This window comes from Oryctolagus cuniculus, chromosome 14 (genome assembly GCF_964237555.1).
Source record: "Oryctolagus cuniculus chromosome 14, mOryCun1.1, whole genome shotgun sequence".
NCBI classification, from domain to species: domain Eukaryota; kingdom Metazoa; phylum Chordata; class Mammalia; order Lagomorpha; family Leporidae; genus Oryctolagus; species Oryctolagus cuniculus.
In genome coordinates, this window is record NC_091445.1 from 30,907,485 (window position 1) to 30,928,875 (window position 21,391).

The 21,391-nt window shown below is 32.3% G+C and overlaps 1 protein-coding gene and 1 long non-coding RNA gene across 2 annotated transcripts in view; both read right to left on the reverse strand.

Annotated features, from left to right (window-relative positions):
- FBXL17 (F-box and leucine rich repeat protein 17) overlaps positions 1-21,391 on the reverse strand; it is a 533,662-nt gene that overhangs the window by 435,032 nt on the left and 77,239 nt on the right. The gene's annotated exons all lie outside the window — the stretch shown is intronic.
- Positions 183-20,579, reverse strand: LOC127492851 (uncharacterized). Its single transcript, XR_007922658.2, has 3 exons — positions 20,445-20,579; positions 2,286-2,370; positions 183-233 (listed from the first exon to the last, which is right to left on the reverse strand). It is a non-coding gene; the product is annotated as an uncharacterized lncRNA (long non-coding RNA).

The following is a 21,391-nucleotide window of genomic DNA, read 5'->3' on the forward strand; positions in this document are numbered from 1 at the left end:
CAATAAATTACTGTAACAAACACCTATACTTTGAAATGCAAAAAAATTTAAAAATATAAAACAAGGGCAGTCGCCCCGTTCAAGATTGGCTGCTTGTCCAGGAAGGCCTGGGTCCCTAGGTAAGTTATCCGCTCTGCAGGAGCTGATTGAAGCAGTGCGTGTGAAATTCGGAAGGCTCCAGGAGGAACTAAATAGCGTGGACACAATAACACGACAAAATGTCAGTCGAGAATCTGAAAAAAAGGGTAGATGTCATGGAAAAATAATTAGATATTTCTTCCCAGAACATCTGAAATGATGGGTAAATGAACCTTTAGATCCTATATTTAAAAGATTCAGAAAACTAATTTCTTAAAGTGCAAAAGGAATGTGTCCATTCTTACAGAGTTACAATTTTCAGTTTATGTGATATATAATATTTGAAATCAGAAATAGTCATCAGCATCTCATTTGAGATTTTTAAAAACACTGTAAACTAATCACTGGTTGTGCTAATGGTTAGATTTAATATTTACATGTTTGCCTTAAAAATTTAGGAGTTTAAAAACAATTTTCAGAAGTTTTATATGTATAAATTTCATATAATTACTTGCTTAAAAATCAAACTGTAGCAAGGAAAAAATACATGTGCTTTAATATTCAACTATGTCAAAAATCTAAAACAGAGGATTCTTTATACAGAGATAAACTCTCATTCTCTGCTTCCTACTTCTTCAAAGTGCGTCAATTTACAGACAAATAAATTTAGGAACTGTACAACAAATGCTTCCAAAAAGAAAGATAGCAGTTTTCCTTAAATGCATGGATCAAATTGTCTACAGTGTTATCTGGATAAATGTTAAAATATAATGACTAAATATTATTTATTTCTCTTACATTAATTAATTATCTCCTTACAGAAATTTTTTACAGCTCTGAATGTAGAGCTTCATAATGCTCTCTATATACAGAAAATATGTATTCATTCTACTCTATGTGGTTTTATTTTGCTGTGGTAGCAATTTGTGAAAAGCTGGAAGGCAGCTCCCAGACCTTAAAATTATTCATTAGTATGAAATAACTCACTTAGCTACGTTTACATACACATATATACACAGACACACAGCAACAAAGAGAAAGGAGAAAATAGAAATCTCTATTTCTGGTTGGGTTTTTATGACCCTTGACTTTATATAAGAATGGTTTATATAGAATTGTTCACATATATAAGTTCTGCTAGTTTCAAAAAACTGGTGACCTAAAATGATTTATAATTAAATTTCATAATAGAAATATTAAATGTGTACATACACATTTAAAGTGTAAGCTAGTAGTTAAAATATAGTTTGTGATTACGTCAAGAGTAAAATAAAAAGTAACAGACCTACTAAAGTTTCATTTTATAAAATCAAATTGACTCGTAAAGTGCTCACTACAGCATTCTGACTGTAGCTTTTTACTGCATTGTCTATGCTTCCTGAATTTTTTAAAAAGTACCTCAAAAAAGCCTCAGGGGATCTCTGAATTCCATTATTCCCATCAATTAGTAACTCTGTGACCTTTGTCTTTATTTTGTGGCTCAGTTTACTATTGACCATTCTTAAAAAGAGAGGGAACACACATGGCTATATGTGGATTAGGTGATTAAAACCCAAGATGAGTTTAAGAGCTTTAAACATGTAAAATAAGAGGGAGTTGTAACAACAAAGAGCAAGTCAGTTTTTCACGGAGAAATACTGGCATCTTCTAAACTGTAAAATAATTTTAATAGTTTTAGATTTAATAAATATCTTTCAGCACAGGTTTATATAGCTGGTAAGTGCTGCAAGATTCTGGCATCTTTCTTATGCAACACTTGAAGCTACATTTCTAATGGATAAAAATTTAATTATTATGTAATTTACTATTTGAATGCAATGGAAATGAATTGTGGTGAGGTTTATATTTTGTTTTAAGTTGCAGTACCGCAGATCTAGTCTCAAGAAAAAACATAAACATAGGAAAAACAATATTTTATATTTTTCAGGATATAATTTCATTACTAATAATAAATGCATATCAATTACTGAGTAAATGGAATATGCTAATGGATATTCACTAAGAGAAATGATTTTTCTGTTTAGAAGAACCATCAAAAATTTGAAATCCAAAAAAGTCAGGCACATTAATTCCCAGAATGATCATTTGTATGAATTTAATCAGTACCTATCATGATTTTTAACTGTAACAATAACAAGAGGTCTCATTCTTAATAGGAGATAAATATATTGATATTGATATAACAGGATAACTAATTTTAAGAATACCTCCTAGTAGGACAGGCAATCCAACCATTTCTCATGTCGTGATTGGAATATGACATTTCTGTGCGCCAACCCATCATAAGTCTTTCTGAAAAACATGCCACAAATTTGGACCAATCAATAAAGCACTGGTCAAGTCTAATTTCTCTAAAAATACAAATGTCATCCAATGTAACTAAAGTGACACATCCAAGGAAAAACAAAGTTTTTCACTAAAATAGTGACAGATAGTATAATGATTATCCCTACAAGAACATAAAGCATTCAATAGTCAAAGATATTTTTGAAACTATATTAATGCATTGTTACTAAAGTAAAATTTCTTTCAAAATGGGAGATGGGAGGGTTTACCTATGTTTACAGAATAACTGTTTCTGATAAAAATTAGGAATAAATATTACTTCCTAATTCTACTCAAGTAAGTATTTCCTTAGAAGCCTCTCTAAATGATTCTGCACTTTAAGGAAATAACACTTTTAAAGTAACCCTTCAAGAAAAGAGGATTAGCCTCTCAATGCCTAGGCTTAAGCGAAACCTTGGAAAATCGAGAGACACTTACAAAACAAGAATCTATACACAAATCCTGAAAAGTTTCTTCTCACCAAGCAATTGTAATTAGGGTAACTTTCCTCTTCAAAGCCTTAACCTAATTGAACTATTAAAGAAATACATTCAGTATTTTAAGTAATATTACTATAGTCAAACAATACTTGAAGGACTGGGATTTTTTTTTTTTTTTTTTTTTTTTTTTTTGACAGGCAGAGTGGACAGTGAGAGAGAGAGAGACAGAGAGAAAGGTCTTCCTTTGCCGTTGGTTCACTCTCCAATGGCCGCCGCACCGCACTGATCTGAAGGCAGGAGCCAGGTACTTATCCTGGTCTCCCATGGGGTGCAAGGCCAAGGGACTTGGGCCATCCTCCACTGCACTCCCTGGCCACAGCAGAGAGCTGGCCTGGAAGAGGGGCAACCGGGACAGAATCCAGCGCCCCGACCGGGACTAGAACCTGGTGTGCCGGGGCCGCAAGGCGGAGGATTAGCCTAGTGAGCCACGGCACCAACTGGGATGTTTTTATTTTGTGGAATATCTTAATACAAAATATTTTCTTTCAGTAATTGTCACATATCCTTTTTGCATATACTGATCATTTTTCCCTATAATTTATAGAATTCACATACAGATAAATCTCAGTTTTAAGAGCAATTTATGTTGAAGACAAATCCATGATAATTCATTTCAAAATAATTTTTCATCTTATAAAAAAGAAAAGCCAGAGAATTTAAGCCCAAAATGTCACAATTAACATGTAACTCAATATACAAAAAAGTGATTTACATTCTAGAATACCTAACACATAACACAATAGTTGCCACTATTTTATGAAAACTGTATATGAAACTGTAAAGCTTCATCATTTTTAGTTCAAATATAGCTGGTATTACAAAATGCTTAAGTCTTAGAAGCTCAGAAAGATCATGAAACTCAAATAAAAATGCTTCAAAATATAATTACTTTATAAACTATGGTCACTAAATGACCAGATACAGGGCTCAAATAACAACCACATAATAAACCCTATGTTTGGCTAAAAAATAGACAGCAAAATGACTATATAAACATTGCTAAATAGCAACTTGAAGAGTCACCTAGAACACACTCCTAGTCCCAGTTCAATTCCACTTGAACAGATCAATTCCCCCAAAACACACAAACACCAAAAAATCAATAGAACTCATTTCTCTTTCCCACATTTTTGTCTTCTAATTTAAAATCCAGTGGAAATAAACGCAAGTTAAAATGCTCTTTCTCTATGGAATATAATTTTTAATTTAAGAAGAGTTTGCTGTCATGTAAAAATATGTAACCTGAAGACTATTTTTTACTTTAACTAAAGGCTTCTCCCACTTAAAATAAAGAGTTGAGGGGGAAGTACAGTATTTTAACTACAGGAAGAGTTCTCAAAGTTTGGTCCAGTAATTTTTACCTAGGATCTATCTAAGACATCTATAAGGTCAAAACTATTTCAATACTACTAACATGTTTCATGGCTTGTCAACTCTCATTCTCTGAGAATAAGTATATTTTTTCAAAGACTGTATGACCTTTGTTAAATATCATCAATCTGGTCACTAATGGAACGTGACCCTATATATTTAAAACTTCTCATTTTTAATTTCAAATGAAAAAAAATCAACAGATGTAATAGCAGATATAAAACTCTTTGGAGTCACCAGTAACTCTGAAGAGAATAAATGAGTCCATAGACCACAGTTTGAGAACTACTTAACTGAAGAAAATCTGATCTCAAATAACTGCTTTTAATTCAGGATTGTAGGATCCTGTGCCATGCTTCTTCCGTCTACTAATTTATCTTTCACAGTTTAAATATATGAATCTCCATCTACTCTAATTTTTACACTTTTAAATCTAAATAAGCTATGATGAACACTAATCACTTCTAAAACAGTTGTTTTAAATAAATTTGAAGCAGCCAAAATTTCTAAAAATATTTCTTTTACCTTATGCATTTCTTTTTTTGGCTGCAAAATCAATTGATGTCTTTAAGACTTTCTTTATGTTTTCATTGAATATTTTCTTACATTTCACTAAATTGCTTTTCTTCAAGACCAGTATTCCAGAAAAACTATTTTAACTTTCACTATTGATTTTGCTTCAGTATTTAATTTTTATTTCAATTACTGATTTTATTTTAGTAACTGTGTTTCAATGGTGTCAGCTGTTATTTCATTTTAATATTCAGTGGTTCAACCTATGGCGTTCATTCAACATTTATGAGCTAACCAAAGAATATAATTACCACTTGTAATTATTCTCAGGATAAAATTTTTGAACTCTAATCAAATTCATAAAGAAACTTCAGGAATATAATCACTTTTTTAGTGGAGATTTCCTCTACTTAATTGACTCTAAGCTTAGCCAAAGAAATAAATACACATTTCTGCTTTAATTTTGGCCTCTTGGTTGCCAAGAACATAAATCAACTCAAATGAACTCCAGAGAATCTTAGAATTACTAACACAAGAATGAAAAAGTCTAGGCACCAACAGAGCTCTCACACACTCTACCTTACTATCTCTACCTCTCACAATCTATATTCTTTTTCTGTTACCTCATATTTCAGTCTTACACATACTGCATTAAAAACTATTTACCTCCCTACGGGAAGATAAACTTCTTCCTGATCCTTTTCTATAAGAATAAATTTTTCCCTTAGATGCACTTTTCTAATGTACTCATATGGCTACAATAAAAACTTTTCTAATAGGAACTGATTCAGTTTCTACATTTCTGATTCCCAAAAATCTGATGAGTTCTTGGGAAATGTAAACTTGTTAAGCTTCCATTTCCTCACCTAAACAAGTGAGGAGGTAAGACCTACCTCGTAAAGCTATCATAAATCAGCAAGTTTTAAATGATAAGCCCGGTAGAAGAGCAGAATTTGGAAGAGGAAGAAGTGAGTATGAATGGCATACGCAGAAAACCACATGTGGACCTAACACAAAGCAGGTTTCTAAGGGCACAGAGTGAGGCTTGCTAAGCAGAAGGCAGGTCAAGAGGAGCACTGACAACTATGCTAAGGAGTGTAAGGGTCTCCACCCTGTTTGAGAGGAAAATCCACTGAAGGGTTTTACCAAAGATTAAGAGAAGGGGGTAGATAGGATTACAAGTTCAGTCCAATTGAGTTTTGGGCACGCTCAGTTTGAATTGAAAATAAAGGTTAAACCTAAAAAGAAAAAATCAGAACTCTAGCACTCCTTAGGTGGTCCTTGCAAATTGTTTTGACGAATCTCAACAGAAATATCCATCTACCATCTGTTGTATCTCTCTGGTTCTGAAAACAACATCCCATAAAATAGTATTCACTCTTTTTGTGTAATACATTCTCAACATATGCACTCCTTTAAAAAAATGCAAGTTTGGAATTCAATAAATTTATATCAAATCCCATTACTAAGGCCATTACCTGAAGAATGGTTTCAGGTTCTGTTAAGGTAACCTGAGTAGACTCTAAAATCAAGGGTTGTTTCAAATGAAATTTAATCCTCAATTGTTTACATGGTGGGAGAACCCATGAATCTGTGTATTTTACTTTGAGGGTAAATTTTTATTCATTTTCTTAAAAACAAAATGTGAGGGTACCTCAAAAGTTCATGGAAAACGGAAACGAGAGATAACTTTATCTTAGTACAAAAACGTTCAAATCCATACATAGTTTCTTTCCATGAACTTTGGAAGATCACTCACCCATATATTTATTGATGTTACCATTCTCTGAGTCTGTAGATACACAGGGAAAACATACTTCCCAGGGCCTTAAGAAGGTCTACATATTCAGCTTTGATGCTGTGAAATAATTATGAAACCTTGAAAAACTTGCAAATTATATAAATTAGAAAAGAACATAGGTCTCCAAGAGCAACTTTTATTGCTTTTTACTCTAAAATAACATTAGAATCCACAAATTGCTACAACAGAGGTAATAAGAGTAATGGTTATGTAGATTTTGATACCGTGCTGCCCAGACTGCTGGTGGCCCTGAAATTTACAAGCTGTCATTTCTGTTTCAGGTTTCCTCATCCACTAAATACAGACAACAGTGCTAACCTCATAGGAAGTGTGGGACTTACACTAATTAAAATATGTAAGTGCTTATAAGAAAATTAGGTTCAAACGTTAACTGTTAGTATCACTTATCTTGGAACATGCTATTTATTTTATTTTATTTGTAAGTGTTACAGAGAGCAAAAGACAGAGGCAGAGACAGTGAAGTCTCCTATCCGCTAGTTTACTCCCCAAATGGCCACAACAGCCAAGGCAGAGCCAGGCCAAAGCCTGGAGCCATGGGGCTTCATCCGGGACTCTCACATGGGTGCTGGGGCCAAATTAGTTGGCCCATCTTCTGTTGCTTTCCCAGGTGCATTAGCAGGGAGCTGGATCAGAAGTGGAGCAGCCAGAACTCAAACCAGCATCCATATGGGATGCAGTAGCGGCTTTATCCATTATGTGAGAATGCCAGCCCCAGAAGTTTACTTTTTTAAATGAATAGATCTTTCACTGTGTAGTTTGTCAACTATTTTTTCATTCTCAGTATGGAAAGGGAACAGGGTTACCATTTGCCATCACAATATATGCAGAGTACTGTGCCACAGTATTTTAAGTTGGGTATAATTTGAAGGTCTAATGATCTTCATGCATTCTGTCTTCTCTATCACTTGTGAGTATATTAAAAAAAATCCAAAGATTTCTCTAAATATTGAGACTAATATTTATTCCGTAATATTGTAGTTAGTGATATGGTGTAGCAAGTTAAGCCACCATTTGAGACACTGGCATCCTATATCAGAGTGCCCTGCTAATGTGCATGGGAAGGCAGTAGATGATGGTGTAATTATGGGAATTCTATCACGCATGTGGGAACCCAGGATGGAATTCTTGGTTCCGGGCTTCCGCCTGGCCCAGTCTCAGCCACTGTGGCCATTTGGGGAATGAACCAGCAGAAAGGTATCCTTATCTCTCTGTCTCGACTTTCCTCTTTGTCACTGCATCTTTAAAATAAATAAATATGAAAAATTATAATATTAAATGGGTTAATAAATTTTATGTCTTAATCCCTGCCATCATTGCTTCTTATACTTTTTCTTTTATAGTATACATTATTTTTAAATTTCTTATTTATTTTCATTTTTTATTCAAAAGACAGAGACAGAGATCTTTCCATACTCTGGTTCACTCCCAAAAATGCCCTCAGCAGACACGGCAGGGCCAGGCCAAAGCCAGGAGCCTAGAATTTTATCTGGGTCTCTCACCTGGGTTGCAAGACCTCAAATACTTGAGTCATTATCTGCTGCATTTCAGGATGTGCATTAACAGGAAGCTAGATCAGAAGCAGAATAATGAGAACTGGAACCAGACACTCTGAAATTGTATGTAGGCATCCCAAGTGGTGACTTTAGCCACTGTGTCAAATGTCCACTTTGTTACACATTATTTTTGTTACCAATCATGAAACCCAAAAAGTCGTAATCTGGGACCACCCCTACACCCCTATACCTCTCACTTCTTTCAGGCTACCACTAGGCATAACACAGTCTTGGAATTGATATTTATATTGAAGAACTTGAGTCGCCAAAAAAGGCTATATTATGTAAATAACATCTCTTTAAAAAAACTCCTTAGAAAAATTTTTTAGAAAAAAAAAAAAGCTTCAAAGTTAAAAAAGTGGCCAAGTTAACCATTTTGTGGCATAAGTAAAACCTTGTTTTATATCAACCTCTGATTCTCTGTAAAAGATATATATATATATATCCATTTTCTGATAGATAATCTTTGCTTATATGCTGATAGCAAGTTCTGTTGGACAAAATATCCTGTATAGCAAATTACCTTTCAGCATGGCCCATGGAGGTATCTTTGTTGTCATCAAAAATTGATGTTGAGATATTTTTGTAAAATATTAAGGAATAAAGATGAACCATCAGAAGCTTTATAAATAACTCTAGTCAGCTTTAAATTCTGAATACACAAAAATGAGATGGACAATGTAACAATTTCATTTAAGCAGTGAATGACAGGAGACATAAGACATGTGCAAAATGTCTTACATATCAGATTATCAATTAATATCGCATTACAGATTCAGATTTTCAGTTCTGTTTATTCCTATAATATGACAGAAATTCCATCTTTCCCCTCATTTTCACAACAGCAACATATGGAAATTCTTACTATGGCTGCATTTCACTATCTTGTCTTTTACATTTTATGAATTAAAATTTGGTAATAAGAAAGAACACTGTAGTATTAATATTAAAGACACTAACAATTGTGGTAGTCATTAAGAATAATACTAGTAGGAATGCTAATATCAAAGTATGGTGGCTTTCATTTCTTAAGTGCTTAGAATACACAGGCATTATACTAAATATATTTTATATATTATCCCATTTCAACAATCCTATGAGGAAAATATTACTCCCATTTTACAGATTAGAAAAACTGAGGTTAATTAACTTGCCAAGATAGCACAGCAAACAGGCAGCAGAACAGAAAATCAAAGCATGTCTGCCTGCTTAACACTCCACTCCACCATGACTTCTGCTCGATTATTCTGCAGCCAAAACAGGCTGTGACAGCAGTTATTATTCCAGATTACATGTAAGCAATCATTATACAAAATTGTTTAATGCCTAAGAGACTCTAACTGAGCAGTGTGACACCTCAAGCCACCAGTAAGAACAGAATTTTTCACTACTTCCTACTTTTCTGTTTTAATAGTTAAGAAAACTGTTTTTACTTGAAAAGAAAATAAATCAAGTAGCACTAATTTTTTTCAAAAAAACATAACTGTTCATTTACTAATTCTAAGAATTAAAAGACAGTTTAACACATGGTTTACAACAGACACAACAGCATTCACACATCCTGTGGGCAAGAGTACAAACTGATACCACCATTCATCCTGAAAGGTGACCTGTCAATAGGTGGCCAATTTTAAAATAATTTCCTTCTTGGCTGGCGCCATGGCTCACTAGGCTAATCCTCCACCTTGCGGCGCCAGCACACCGGGTTCTAGTCCCAGTCGGGGCGCTGGATTCTGTCCCAGTTGCCCCTCTTCCAGGCCAGTTCTCTACTGTGGCCAGGGAGTACAGTGGAGGATGGCCCAAGTCCTTGGGCCCTGCACCCCATGGGAGACCAGGAGAAGTACCTGGCTCCTGCCATCAGATCAGAGCGGTGTGCAGGCTGCAGCGCGCCGGCTGCGGTGGCCATTGGAGGGTGAACCAACGGCAAAAGGAAGACCTTTCTCTCTGTCTCTCTCTCTCACTGTCCACTCTCCCTCACTGTCCACTCTCCCTGTCAAAAAAAAAAAAAAATTTCCTTCTGGATCTCAAAATTTCACTTTTAGAATTCAGTCCAAGAAAATAACCCTAGGAGTAAAAGAAAAAAACCTGGCATAACAATGGGAAATTATTATAGGAATATTATAATAGTGAAAAACCAAATAACCTAAATATGTAACAATAATTAATAGATTACCTAGATCTGTAAATTAATAAGTGGAATACCACCAATGCAGTGGAATGTAAAATAGCTTTTAAACATAATAGTATAATCTATATTTATTGACATAGAAAAATACATGAGAAAATTTTTAAAAGCATAACACAAAACAATATTTAATATGAACAATTTTTAATTTTAAAATGTATTTACATCTGTGCATATGTGCAAGTCTTAAATGAAACAGAAAATTATGAATAGTTAGATGCAGCTAGATAAAATCTGATAATTAATACTTTAAAAAACATCTGTACTGATGTTTCAATCAATATGTATTATTTTTGTAATCAGAAAAAACGAGTCACTTTCATTTTTTCAAAACAAAAGAAATAATCAAGATAACAATGAAGATATAAGAACAAAAATATTCACTAAAGTGTAACAGAGTTAAAAACCAGAAACAACTTAAAATGCCAAATAAATGGATATAAACAAACTTTCCAGCTATGAGGACTAATGTTCTATCAGATTATTCTTGGCTCAGGATGATGTTCAAAACTAAAAAATAACTGAACCCATGTATAAAACACAACACTTTTTGTGAAATATAACATAATCACACAGGAAAACTCTGAAAGTAATCACTCAAATATAAGCACTGATTGATTTATCTTTGGGTGGTACATTTTTGGGTAATTTGTGATTTCTGCCATTTATGCTTCCCTGTGTTTCATGAGGTTTCTTTAGTAAGCATGTATCGATTTTATAATTTTAAAAAACAAAATGAATAAAATGATTCTTCACCCCTTCACTGCTTATACTCAAGACAACAAATATCCTATATCCAATACTTCAAAGAAAACCACTGCATTTAGAATAAGAATGATAGATGGCAAAAAGCCACAAAGATTTTTTCTAAAATTGGAAATTTCTATCAAAATGCAAAGTATCATTCTATTATTAAAAGTTTTTATTCTGTTATTTAAAGTTTTTTGAAAGGCAGGTAATTTTCTGTGCATTATCAACTAGCTCTGAGGGTAATTCAAGGTCTTCCTAAGCATCAATAGGATTTTGTGGCACATTGCCTAGACAAGATGTGGTTGTGAGGTCTCAAAAAATTCATCAAACCTCTGGATGGGCTCCCTTCAATAGCTACAAAATGACTGCAAGGAAGGGGCAAAAAGTAAATAAATAAATAAAAGCACTAGCACACTCTCCAGTTACCCTGACCCTCAAAATATGACCCAACCCTTTTCTAATCAAATATATTTTGTCTATAACAAAATGAATTTACTGATTTACTCCAGGAAACTATTTTTAAAAATCCTCTGCCCCAAATCTGGGACATTTCCATTAAATGCTCATATTAAGCTATCTGTATGTGAAAGATTTAATTAAATCAGAAATGGCCCACTTACACTGTGTAGCTTAATAAATAAATAGCCTAGCTATAGCAGTAATATTTATAATAGTAAAGTGCTTACATAAAAATTATTTTTCATTAGAACTTTGACATATTTTTAAAACTTTTCAAAAAACTAAATATAACTACTTAAAATTAATAAATTATGAATGTCAGGAAATTTGTTCATATTTATTACACAGTTCTCCCATTGCCATATCAGTCTGGAATTTAAATTTTTTTAAACAAAAGACAATATATGGCCAGCTTGCAGGGTCCCTGAGGGACACATTTCCTGCATAAGAATGGCCTCCACCATAACACCAGAGTACACAGTTAATCTGCTTGACTATCTGCTGCTGCCAGTTGAGACTTAGCCCCCTTTCCTTCCAGCATTATCTCTTAGCCAAGCTGCCAGTGGATTTCTTCAGATAACTGCAGCCAATGGCATTCCTGGCTTCTAAAAAAGAACAATTCAATTATAGGTCAATTCTATGGGACTTAGAGGGAAAAGAATCAAGGGAAAAGTAAGCACTCCTGAAATCATCAAATTCTACCTCTAGATCCCCACTGGAGAAGCGCCTCTATTTACTTCTTGTCACTAATTATCTTCACACTCTGTACTCTAAGTAAGCTCCAACAAAGGCTGAGAGCTCTCCCAAATGTACAAAAGTAAATGACTTCTGGTCTCTAGGTTCCCAAAGAGCCACCACTGGTATTTTTCCTTGAACTGAGTCTTCACAACAATTAGTCCTTTTAATCCTTCTTCAGATCACCATTTGTTATTACATACTCGGATGATAGAAGAGAGAAATAAATGTTAATAATGTTTTGTGTCTTAGGCAAGTGAAAAAATAAATCCTCCTCACAGAAAGTGTGTGGTAACAAGGGCTTACAATGAACACACGGAAGGGAAGAAGACAAAGGTCTGAATATATTCTAGATAGATATTTACAAAAAAAGTTGTAGTCAGTCCCTTTAGCTTTCAATCCAGAAAACCTACTCTCCAGACCCTGACACCCATTCCTGTGGTCCCAGTTACCGTATTACTAGAGTTTCTGTCCAAACCATTGGAGGTACCATCAGAAGACAGAGAAGTGTCTTTGTGGACATCCCAAGTTAGTGTTCTGAAGGCATGTTTCTACAGGAACATTCTTAGAAAGGATGGCTAGGTCTCGTAATACCATCAGCATTATTTTAGCTCAAGTGAAAGGTTATTGAAGACTACATTAGGGACTCATTACATAAAACACTCCTAGAAAGAGTAAGTGTTGCTAGTCTTCCCTTAACTCATGAAAACAGCACAACTTTGAAAAGTCAACTCTTAGAACACTGCTCATTTGTATTTCATGAACTACCTATACGTCTGATGCAACCAGAGTTAATATAGCAACATTTCCCTGTAAGAAAGCAATTTCCTTTCTTCCTATAAAAAAAAATCTTCTTTTTCTAAACTTACATATCCTGAGTACCAGATTGCCTGACTATAGCAGTCCAAGCCATTGCTGGAAGGCAGCCCCAATAGTAGGATGAGAGTAATTTCACACATATCGTCTATTTAAGCAGTCACACATGTTATGACACTGCCCAAATGCCAAAGAGTGAGCAAAGAACTTTTATAAACCTACATTTCACTTGAAGAGCACCTTAAAACTTATGAGAAAAAGTCTGTTCTTGTAATTCTAAATTTGTCACTTCAAAGGGAAGGTAATTTTATAGAAAATTTTTTTTTCTATTCTTAAAAATACAACTAGGTAAATTTTTCACTATTTTAAGGAAACACAAAGGGATGATTCTTATTCCACTATTATCTGAAGGCCATGCAACATATTTATAATGTTTACTACTATCTTTTCAGGTCTTCTAACTAAAACACTCCAATACTGGTCATTTCTAAATAAGGACATAGTCATTTCAGCAATCATAACATATTTTTCTCCCACTTCTCCATGATAAGCTAATGGTAGGGACTTTAATTTCCAACCTAAGATCAGACATAGGTTACTCAAAGAAAATAAAACTTAAGCCAATTGCAATCTTCAACTGACAATCTGCATCATATTTTTAAATGAAGGAAACATTTCACATATGATCAAATCTTAGTTACTAAAGATCCGCTTTCCAGGATTTGTGCAGATTTTACTTCTCCTTACAACTTCTACTTCTGGTTCTTTAGCCACTGAAGAGATCAGGGAGTTATAAGAAATGATGAATAGAGTAGGCAATTGCAAGTTGTCAGAAAGAATTCATGTGATCTTGATGAATGAGCTGGCTCACCAGTAATACTGATGTACCTACAAACCCTGAGAAGTACCAGGGATCATAACTTCTCTAGAAAAGTCCTATCTACCAGTCATATTTACATCCAGCCTTGGGGAGCTAGACTGGCTATACATCTTCTGGGAGCAGATACTTCAATTTGAAAATGACAGGCCAACTATTATCAAAAAGCAGAGGCTTAAGGCCATTTAATTTTTACTCTACTTCCTGCCACACAGAAGTCCACCAATGTGTTGGCAAGGGAGGAATTAAAACAGACAGACCTAGTTCTGTCACTCATTTACAGCAAGCCAGAAACTGCAAAATATATCCTTAGCAGCTATGCTAAACTACTCTGCACATTAACATTTCAATAGTGTTGAATAGCAGCAAGTAAAAAAAGGGTTAAGTCACAGTATCATGTTTGAAGTCTGTCTTTCAATTATTTATATGTACATTTAATATTTTAATTTCTATTAGCTGTCTTCTTACTACTAAGAGAAGAGTTATCATTTTACTCATCAGCCTCCGTGACAATAAATACCAGATATATAAAAGTAAATTTCATCATTTGAAATTCTAGACATTTTAATCATACATTTAATGTTTATCAATGCTAGTCCCAAAGCACATCTAAGTATCATTTCTTAACATCCAAAAGAGTATCTTCTTTATTTAACTATATACTAAAGGCTGATACAGTACAAATAAAGGAGAATCTAATTTTTTAATCGAAAAATAAAATTCTTAAAAATCTGACTAGTTACCATAAAAAAAAAGTATGTCCTCATAGTCAAAATAGAATGTGATGCAAAATACCTATTTGGTGGCAAAAGGTTAAAAATTAGCAAATATGGCTAAAAGGTAATATGAATTATTTGTACAATCCTTTCAACATTTTTGTTTCGAAATTATTTAAAAATAAAAAGAAATTTAAACAAAATTGAAAGACCATATTTAAAACATTTTCTTGAATACACCAATAATCAAACAGCCTTAAATGCCAATTTAATTTTTGCACATTCTTCTGAATATATCTTCTGCTCAACTGTGATAAAAGAAAGAAATCTACCAACTCAAATACACTCTTAAAAATGATCAGAATGATCAGTCTTTACACTATCTGCCAATATTTAAATGGCATAATCAAGAAGATTTTACATTATGTTTACAATGACTAGACTTAAAAGAATTCCATATGAAACATAAAATTCCTAAGATTCCCATAAATTAGTTTAGAAAATGAATAAGTAAAATAATTTCTAATTTAACATTCTGTTCATATGGTTGGCACATGTTGTGCTTTAAATGCCATCTTGACATTATTCACTTTAATCCTAAAAAAAGTTGTTTTTAGCCTGAATATTTCATCTTTCCATACAAGAAATTTAATTCAAACTAATACAGTGTTTGAAAGTTAAATAATCTGTCTATATCACCTACAAATTAGGGGGGAAAAAGAACAACATTTGTATAAAGCTAGCATTCAAAGTATGTGAAATTACCACTCATAAGAAAGATGACATTTTATTTTCAGATCAGGCAAGAAAGTCACTGCAGTCCTAACAAACACTACTCCTATCCTATATTTACGTAACAGTCTCACAAAACTTCGCATACTTATAATGCAGGTTTTATAATATCAAATCAATAGGTAAATTTTGTAACGCCTGTCATGTTAAGATGATTGCTTGCCTGATTTTCAAAAAAAATTTATGTTTTTCTGTTTTTAGTTACAGCTTTATTAAGAAAAAAGATAAGGCAAATGCCAGGTAATACACCATTGTGTTCACTGTGAGAACAGCACTCTAACAATCAATAAAGAAGACAGATTGTTTTAGAATTGATAAAATAACAGAGCTGGGAAAATGCAACTTGTCTGAAACTAAAGGAAAAATAATCAAAATGTAGAAAATAATCCATTAAGTCACTTTAATATTGAAGTAAAAAATGATAAAATTACAAATTCTCATTTATCTTTTAATAATCTATGTAAATCCATAAGATCCAGAGAAGATGGAAAGAAAACAGCTTGAGTGGTTTCAGTTTCATTTTTGCTGACTTTGCTATTAAAAAGAGAAATATCTTTGTAAGATCACAAATATTCGCAATTGCAATTTGGTATTTTGTGTTATTGAATGGTGAGAAGAAAATATGTAATTCATGCGATAAGTTACTAATACTGCAATAGTTATTTGGTATAGTATAAGCACATTATACTAATAAATTTTATGACATAAAATAACATACTACAAATGACCCCAAATTTGCACAAAACCAATATTTTTCTGTTACAATAGTTATTCCAATTATAGCACAACCAAAGGACTTTTATTTTATTCTAAAAATATGAACCTTATCAAAAAAGAAAATCTTTCAAGCAAAAAAGCATTAACCACATGCTTACATAACTTCAGCACCACAGTCAGTCTCAAAACAAAACTGAAATCATGCTTGCCAACCTACATAATTTAGTAATTCAGTTAGGACATAAATCTAATGTTTTCCAAATATTTAAAATAAACAGATCAGTAAAGACCAATTATGTCATAAATCTATAAAATTCTTTAGAATTTATGTGAGGAAACATCATCTTTGATCCTTAGAATAAACCCTATATGTAAAAAGACTTCATTTTAGAAATCCCAAAATGGGCACAAACATGACTGGAGGCTGACTATAATGCTCCCCGCAGACTCACACACTTTGCTGACGAGGTTGGCTCAGGACATCTACTTAGGAAGTATTCAGTCATGAAATCTCTTTCAATGAGGTTCACAGATATATCCTGAATACAATGTATTATGATTTATGAAAAATTATATGTTGTAAATTCAATGAAACTCTATTCTGTGCAAAGATTAAGACTTTCGCTAGATCCATCCTAGCTTACTTGACCATCCAAAAACTTTAAAGGGGAAAACGGTCAGTAACTTACTATTAAGATATTTTGCTAGACAAATATATTTTTTAAAGATCAACAAAAATGGAAAAGTATTTGATTCTCATTTTTCGTGAAATAACTCCTATTACAATAAATATTTCTATACTACATTAGATATAAACCTGAAAGACACTTAACATACAGTTAATGAGATCCTGTCTTTCATAAAATAAGAACTAGCTACCATTATACAGAATTTTTTATAAAGCAAGCACTGAAAAGCATTTATATGTAAATGTATCTGTATGTGTATACAAACCCTCTCTGAATACGACTGGTAAATTTTTTAACATTAAAATATCAAAATAAAGGGTAAAGGGCATTTTTTAATTAAGAAGACAAAAATTATCTCCTGTATTTAATGATTTCTGTTCATTATCAGACAACCTAGATTTAGCTCTGTTAACCAGTCATTTTTAAACAGTATACTAAGGCTCTAAATACAATAAACAAGTCATAAATTAGATAACGGCGTACCAGAAAAGAACACAAATTAAATAATACGTACTGGAAATTATGCTGTTAAATTTTTTAGAGATCAGCAATCACTAAATCACACCAAATTATCAAATAATTAGAAACACTGTAAGTTATTATATACCCTATTAATAACAAGAAACATCAGTTTAACATTGTGGCAATATATTTTTTCACTTCAGCTTTTTAAATAATTTCTTGCTTGTGTGTTCACCACATTTTAAATAATCTATAATAATAATTCCAGACATACTCAGGTGGAAAACATACATAATGGTCTCAATTTCTAGTTCTAAGACACATCACTATCAAACCTCATTAGGTATTAAGTGGAACAAGTACAATGCTAAATGTTAACTTCTTCTTAAAATTATGTTTGCATTGCAGAGTTTTCAGAAAACACATATAAAGTCAATGTGTAAGTTCTCCAACAAATGTACATATTTGTTAAAGTCATACATCCAAAACCTTGATCAATACTTTAAAGATTCTGATATTCTAATATAAAGAACTCCTTTAATGAAAACACTAATTTTTCTACAAATTAATAGTCTAGTAAAGAAAATATTATCAGGATTATGATATAAATATGAATTTATACCAAAGATTAATCACCTTAGGTACATTAAGAAACCATTTCCAAACATCTCAACATGTCAAATTCATGAAAAAATTAAAATATATCAACCCACTTATATTAAAATTATCCTGATATGATTAAATATCTATTCCAAGACTTAAGTAGAATTTCAGTCACCAAATTAAGCAGTATAATTTAGGTTATGTGCACCTTACTAATCTAGTGATTTGAGTGCAAAAGCATTTCAAATTATATATTCTGTTTACGAATCTGCAAATAATCATAAAATTGTCTTATTGGGATCCTATTTAGAAACACTAAAGCCTTAATAGATCATTAGGTAAAGATAAACTCATACTTGATTTTGGTCCAAAACTACTTTTATGAAATATTTCACAAAATATTTCCATGCCTATATGTGATAGCTGTAAAGACTGTAAACATTTTTCTTCCTAACAAATGAACATTAGGCTTCCTAACATATAGGCAGAGAAAAATACTACATGCATAGAACAAAAATGTACTATATTCTTAATAATTATCAACTAATTTTTTAAATTATAACTAATGAACTATACCAACATATAATATTCAACAGAACAATAACGTACCCACAGTAATTTAATACCTTACACACAAAGTTTTAGCCTTGCTACACCTTTATTGAAGCAGTCAGTAAGATATATGGATAGTAGCCATAAAGTATTTATCTTCTATTATATACCTTACATGATGCTATGATTAATATATTTGTAATTATTTATACTTTTATATAAATTTCAAAAATCTAATACTGTTAAAAACATGCATACAAGAAAAGTTTCTCAAAAACCAACATATATAAAAACCTGGAAATTTTGAGGCAAGAAGTAAAAACCAGTTTTAGGGATTAACAGCATTAATATGTTTTACTATTTGTACATAATTCTCCCTCTCCAAAACTATGTTTAATTAAGCTTTACTGACATACTATGAAATCATAACCAGGAAAGAGAAGTAGCCTAACTTACAGGCTTGAGAGACTTAAAATTTTAGTAACAGAAAAGCTCACAAGACAAAACTACAATGAGATGCTCTCAAATAGTGAAATGCTTAACATGCCTATCTATGGCAATCAAACCAAATAAATGGCGATCATGAAATCAACTGCCCAACCTCCATAATAGTTATGAATATGATAACTGCGGCTAGTATTTTAAAGGCCTTTTTAACTTTACAGTTTTAAAAATCACAGTGGATGCAGAAGATTTTCTTTAAAAAAAATGTTACAATACAACCCAAAATCAGGACGAAACCCAATCATGACTGCTGAAACTGATTTCACTTATCTGAAACATTCTGCTTTGTCTATACCCCAGAAAGACACAAGGTGGGGACACAGCACTGCCTTCCAATGGTTTTACTCTACATACAGACAACAAAAGAGTTATTTTAAATCAGCCATTATATTTAAAATTATCTTTTATATAATAATTTTAAAATTACATAATCAATGTAGTTCTTGAAGCTGACCAACCTAAACTACAAAATGGGCCAAATTAGGCATAGGAAAAAAATCAAATCATTTCCAGTAAGACACATTTTAAAACAATATTAATCAGAACTTTCTTTGAAGATTTTGAATATGAAAATTGTCAGTGTGACATTAAAACTAGAGTTAAACAAGAATTAAGGGTTTTATTTTGTGGTTAGGACAAGCAGCTGCCATTAGGGGGAGATTATGACTAATGAATTCCAGCTATGCCCTGCAATGCAAAATATATTAACAAATGAAACAATTTGAATTACTTAATACAATTCAACAGATATCATAAGACATTCGAAATAATGTGAAGATTGTAATGTTTTCCTACTAGAGCTAAATATTTCTTAAATAATTAAAAACATTTTTAAATAAAACTAATTTTGAAAATAATTACATATAACCCTAAGTATAATATATATTAAATAGGCAAAAATCTATAATATAAAAGTAATCATTAGAGAAAGTTATTTCTAGGCAAAACAGTACCATTTGAAATTTTTAGTAACTTCTACTTTTTAAATATAATAGTTTATTTTATATATATAACTTCTACTAATATTACCATAAAAGCTAGGCGAATTCCTCTAGGCTAGACACCATCAGAATGTTAACAGCAGTATTTTTTTCTCAAATACAGTATGTACCTTTGAAATGTGCGCACTGAAAAATAAGTTTATCAAACATGAGTTCAAATTGTTTTCAAAGGCCCAAAAGTGATTTACTGCTCTCAAATACTATATATATATATATCACAAAAAAACCCAATCTTGTTATTTCTTTTTTTAAAAAACCTATTTTCTTACATCAAAAGGCATTTTCTAAGACAATAATAAAATGCCTGTTTAGAACACACAGAACTGCAAACTTAACTCTCCTAACTACTTTGCATTATTTCATCACATTTAAATTCTCCATGTTTTCCTTTTTCTTTCACCTTTGGCTTTGTTCCTTTTCTTACCTTTTCTTTTACGCCCTTCTTTGTTTTTGTCTTTTCATATTTCATTCTTTCTTTAAGCCAGCAGCACATGGAACCAAGGTGGCCTATGTCTCCAGGTCTGATATCACTACAAAAAGTAAATTCTTACTATTTTTAAGGGGAGAAAAACAAGCCAGTTATCATCTGGAAAAGGATGAGGGGATTTTAACCCACCAGACAAGCCTGTCCAATAAAACTCAGACTCGAATCAAGTGATTATAACTTCTCAGGCACACACATAGAGCTCTTGGAGAGCATCCAAATTTGGGGAAGGGGGGGGGGGTCTCTTCTCTCCTGTCTAGAAAAGAAAACTTAAAAAAAAAAGGGAGGGCTATAATAATTCAATTTCACAAATCCACTGAACATGGAAATGTTTAAATAAATTCTTTATAAGCCAGGACTTAAAATGTTTTAATAATTTGTAATTTTATTTAAAGCTTTACAACTGAGGGAAGCCTAAACTGTTTTATACTTCCCACAATGCTTGTTCCAACTAACAAGGAGTATTAACTACTAAATATGTAATTACTAGGCTAATCAAAAATGAAAATGCTAATTTTTATAACCCCAAAACAAGGTTTAAAAGCCTTTATAGCTTGATTTTGTTATATTATCATATTTTAATAGGTTCTCTTCCAACAGCTTTCTTTATAAACCAAATTAGCTTGTAACAGTTTACTGGTAATGACACTTTTAATCTCAAAAAAATCATATACATTTATTGAAAGAAAAGCATACTTAATACTTATCTGCAAACAAGTTGTATGCCAAATGTCTAAAGCTAAATAAATGTTCACCAACTGGTACACCTAATGAAGGATGTCCAAAAGTATTTACTTAGCAATATACCTTAATAAAAGTACTCTTTGTGTTACCTGAAAATTGATGTTTAAAAAATTATTACTACCACTACTTATCTGTTACTTGGC